The 5,000-nt window shown below is 51.7% G+C and overlaps 1 non-coding gene across 1 annotated transcript in view; it reads right to left on the reverse strand.

The window, feature by feature from the left end:
• Positions 1 to 545, reverse strand: part of LOC124573753 — a 1,910-nt gene extending 1,365 nt beyond the window's left edge. Inside the window, exon 1 of the ribosomal RNA XR_006972108.1 lies at positions 1 to 545. This exon is cut by the window's left edge and continues 1,365 nt beyond it. This is a non-coding gene — a ribosomal RNA (small subunit ribosomal RNA).
• Between the last annotated feature and the right edge of the window lie 4,455 nt (positions 546 to 5,000).

A 5,000-nucleotide genomic window follows, 5' to 3' on the forward strand; every position in this document is an offset into this window, starting at 1 on the left:
TTTAAAGTGTACTCATTCCGATTACGGGGCCTCGGATGAGTCCCGTATCGTTATTTTTCGTCACTACCTCCCCGTGCCGGGAGTGGGTAATTTGCGCGCCTGCTGCCTTCCTTGGATGTGGTAGCCGTTTCTCAGGCTCCCTCTCCGGAATCGAACCCTGATTCCCCGTTACCCGTTACAACCATGGTAGGCGCAGAACCTACCATCGACAGTTGATAAGGCAGACATTTGAAAGATGCGTCGCCGGTACGAGGACCGTGCGATCAGCCCAAAGTTATTCAGAGTCACCAAGGCAAACGGACCGGACGAGCCGACCGATTGGTTTTGATCTAATAAAAGCGTCCCTTCCATCTCTGGTCGGGACTCTGTTTGCATGTATTAGCTCTAGAATTACCACAGTTATCCAAGTAACGTGGGTACGATCTAAGGAACCATAACTGATTTAATGAGCCATTCGCGGTTTCACCTTAATGCGGCTTGTACTGAGACATGCATGGCTTAATCTTTGAGACAAGCATATGACTACTGGCAGGATCAACCAGGGAGCTGCGTCAACTAGAGCTGAGCAGCCGGCCGCCCGGGAGTGTGTCCCGGGGGCCCGCGCGAACACGCAAGCGTCCGCTCAATTATTCTGCAAACAGGAGGAGGCTGAGCTCCCCTGCACGATACACCTCGAAACCCTCTCAGGTCCCGGCGGCGCGCAGCGCCGTCCTAAGTACTTGGTCGGGTTCGAGAGAGGCGCAATCGCCCGGAGTTTGGCGAGTAGACGCTTTAGGTGCGACCACCCGTGCTCCCAACTGAGCTTGCCGCTGCCGACAGAGGCCCGGGAGCGTGCTGTCGTGGCATTGCCGGCGGGAGACAACACGCGCCACCTACGGTGGCCGGCAGCTCCAACGCCAGCGCCACAGAAGGACAAAAGCCCCACTTGGGTGCCGAAGCGAACTCTCCCAGCACAGCGCACGCGCCAACACGTCCGCACAGCTGCGATACAAACCACCTGCGAGAACCGCAGAGGCGACCGAGCAGCAGACGGCGTCGCGGCGCCGAGCGCCGGGCGGCGGCGCATCCTCAGCGCACACAGTCCTCAATCGGACCAGCACACTGCAGATGTCCACCGCGCTTCGCACCGGGCCCGCGAGGACCTACTTTGGCCGCACGGCGCCGCGTGCAGGGTGCGCCGGCGCGCAGCTGCGCCGCCTGCCGCCTCCGTCGGCCGGCGCGCCTGCCACTGGCCGCCCCCACCAGCCGGCTGTAGCGCGTGCGCCCACGCACCGCGCGGCCAGCACGCCGGGAGGCCCCCCCTCACCGGCCGGGGACGGTCCCACCCAGCCACCGCCGCGTATCGCTTCACACCCACATGCCATTCACGTTCGTGGGCATGGTGGGTATCGCTGAAACAACCGGTTGGTAGCTCAACCGATCGTCGCCATCACTGATTCACCTCTAGCGAGAACAACCGCACCACAACGGTTTACCAGTTGTTCATTTGCGTAACGTCACCAGCAAACGTAGACGTCCATCGCCATTTGCAAATTCAACGATTGTTGCATGCCTGTGTCAGGTGTCACGACACACTATGTCTGCCCACATACACGCAACAACATGTGCACGCTTCGCGAACACGTGGAAGGTGGCCCCCGTACGTATGCGATGTCCATTGCGCGAACGACTGTCAACCGGCCTCTGTCGCATGTCGCAGATGTGGAACGCAGTGCACCATGCTGTCACGGTGTGTGAGAAGAGACGACTACGTCTGACAACACGCGCCACTACATCAACAGACGGCTCATGCTGATCGCCATCCAGGGCATACCACACTGCAATCCGGCTCTTATAGGGAGACGACACATAGCTGAGTGCACAACAGTTGGACCGCATGGTTCGCCGTTGTTGGCGCAGTCGTTGTACGGTCACATGTACCACGATGTATCATTCAGTACATGAGGACCAATGTGCAGTACAGTGTGTGATTTGGACGTACAACATCAGCGGACAGTTGACACAGGCCGTACCACAGCGTAGGCTAAGTGCTTCGCCATGCGAATGCCAATGAACAACTGCGAAGGGCATTGAGCATGTACGTCCTGCTGCCATCCACATTACAGTGTATCGCTGCAAGGTGTTTAACATGAAGCGATACACTGGGGACCAGGCAGTGCGAGTAGCAAACTATATTGCGGGGGTTGCAGTTAGGCAACACTACACTAATTTAACGCGTCGTATGACAATTACAGAGCGGGTTAAGGCCCAACGTGTGTTGGGTTAAGGCCCAACGTGTGTTGGGTTAAGGCCCAACGTGTGTTGGGTTAAGGCCCAACGTGTGTTGGGTTAAGGCCCAACGTGTGTTGGGTTAAGGCCCAACGTGTGTTGGGTTAAGGCCCAACGTGTGTTGGGTTAAGGCCCAACGTGTGTTGGGTTAAGGCCCAACGTGTGTTGGGTTAAGGCCCAACGTGTGTTGGGTTAAGGCCCAACGTGTGTTGGGTTAAGGCCCAACGTGTGTTGGGTTAAGGCCCAACGTGTGTTGGGTTAAGGCCCAACGTGTGTTGGGTTAAGGCCCAACGTGTGTTGGGTTAAGGCCCAACGTGGGTTGGGTTAAGGCGCAACGTGGGTTGGGTTAAGGCCCAACGTGGGTTGGGTTAAGGCGCAACGTGGGTTGGGTTAAGGCGCAACGTGGGTTGGGTTAAGGCGCAACGTGGGTTAGGTTAAGGCGCAACGTGGGTTAGGTTAAGGCGCAACGTAGGTTAGGTTAAGGCGCAATATAGGTTAGGTTAAGGCGCAATATAGGTTAGGTTAAGGCGCAATATAGGTTAGGTTAAGGCGCAATATAGGTTAGGTTAAGGCGCAATATAGGTTAGGTTAAGGCGCAATATAGGTTAGGTTAAGGCGCAACGTAGGTTAGGTTAAGGCGCAACATAGGTTAGGTTAAGGCGCAACATAGGTTAGGTTAAGGCGCAACATGGGTTAGGTTAAGGCGCAATATAGGTTAGGTTAAGGCACAATATGGGTTAGGTTAAGGCACAATATGGGTTAGGTTAAGGCACAATATGGGTTAGGTTAAGGCACAATATGGGTTAGGTTAAGGCACAATATGGGTTAGGTTAAGGCACAATATGGGTTAGGTTAAGGCACAATATGGGTTAGGTTAAGGCACAATATGGGTTAGGTTAAGGCACAATATGGGTTAGGTTAAGGCACAATATGGGTTAGGTTAAGGCACAATATGGGTTAGGTTAAGGCACAATATGGGTTAGGTTAAGGCACAATATGGGTTAGGTTAAGGCACAATATGGGTTAGGTTAAGGCACAATATGGGTTAGGTTAAGGCACAATATGGGTTAGGTTAAGGCACAATATGGGTTAGGTTAAGGCACAATATGGGTTAGGTTAAGGCACAATATGGGTTAGGTTAAGGCACAATATGGGTTAGGTTAAGGCACAATATGGGTTAGGTTAAGGCACAATATGGGTTAGGTTAAGGCACAATATGGGTTAGGTTAAGGCACAATATGGGTTAGGTTAAGGCACAATATGGGTTAGGTTAAGGCACAATATGGGTTAGGTTAAGGCACAATATGGGTTAGGTTAAGGCACAATATGGGTTAGGTTAAGGCACAATGTGGGTTAGGTTAAGGCACAACGTGGGTTAGGTTAAGGCACAACGTGGGTTAGGTTAAGGCACAACGTGGGTTAGGTTAAGGCACAACGTGGGTTAGGTTAAGGCACAACGTGGGTTAGGTTAAGGCACAACGTGGGTTAGGTTAAGGCACAACGTGGGTTAGGTTAAGGCACAACGTGGGTTAGGTTAAGGCACAACGTGGGTTAGGTTAAGGCACAATACGGGTTAGGTTAAGGCACAATACGGGTTAGGTTAAGGCACAATACGGGTTAGGTTAAGGCACAATACGGGTTAGGTTAAGGCACAATACGGGTTAGGTTAAGGCACAATACGGGTTAGGTTAAGGCACAATACGGGTTAGGTTAAGGCACAATACGGGTTAGGTTAAGGCACAATACGGGTTAGGTTAAGGCACAATACGGGTTAGGTTAAGGCACAATACGGGTTAGGTTAAGGTACAATACGGGTTAGGTTAAGGCACAATACGGGTTAGGTTAAGGCACAATACGGGTTAGGTTAAGGCACAATACGGGTTAGGTTAAGGCACAATATGGGTTAGGTTAAGGCACAATATGGGTTAGGTTAAGGCACAATATGGGTTAGGTTAAGGCACAATATGGGTTAGGTTAAGGCACAATATGGGTTAGGTTAAGGCACAATATGGGTTAGGTTAAGGCACAATATGGGTTAGGTTAAGGCACAATATGGGTTAGGTTAAGGCACAATATGGGTTAGGTTAAGGCACAATATGGGTTAGGTTAAGGCACAATATGGGTTAGGTTAAGGCACAATATGGGTTAGGTTAAGGCACAATATGGGTTAGGTTAAGGCACAATATGGGTTAGGTTAAGGCACAACGTGGGTTAGGTTAAGGCACAACGTGGGTTAGGTTAAGGCACAACGTGGGTTAGGTTAAGGCACAACGTGGGTTAGGTTAAGGCACAACGTGGGTTAGGTTAAGGCACAACGTGGGTTAGGTTAAGGCACAACGTGGGTTAGGTTAAGGCACAACGTGGGTTAGGTTAAGGCACAACGTGGGTTAGGTTAAGGCACAATACGGGTTAGGTTAAGGCACAATACGGGTTAGGTTAAGGCACAATACGGGTTAGGTTAAGGCACAATACGGGTTAGGTTAAGGCACAATACGGGTTAGGTTAAGGCACAATACGGGTTAGGTTAAGGCACAATACGGGTTAGGTTAAGGCACAATACGGGTTAGGTTAAGGCACAATACGGGTTAGGTTAAGGCACAACGTGGGTTAGGTTAAGGCACAACGTGGGTTAGGTTAAGGCACAACGTGGGTTAGGTTAAGGCACAACGTGGGTTAGGTTAAGGCACAACGTGGGTTAGGTTAAGGCACAACGTGGGTTAGGTTAAGGCACA

The sequence above is a fragment of the Schistocerca americana genome, unplaced genomic scaffold (genome assembly GCF_021461395.2).
Source record: "Schistocerca americana isolate TAMUIC-IGC-003095 unplaced genomic scaffold, iqSchAmer2.1 HiC_scaffold_196, whole genome shotgun sequence".
Classification (NCBI taxonomy): Eukaryota; Metazoa; Arthropoda; class Insecta; order Orthoptera; family Acrididae; genus Schistocerca; species Schistocerca americana.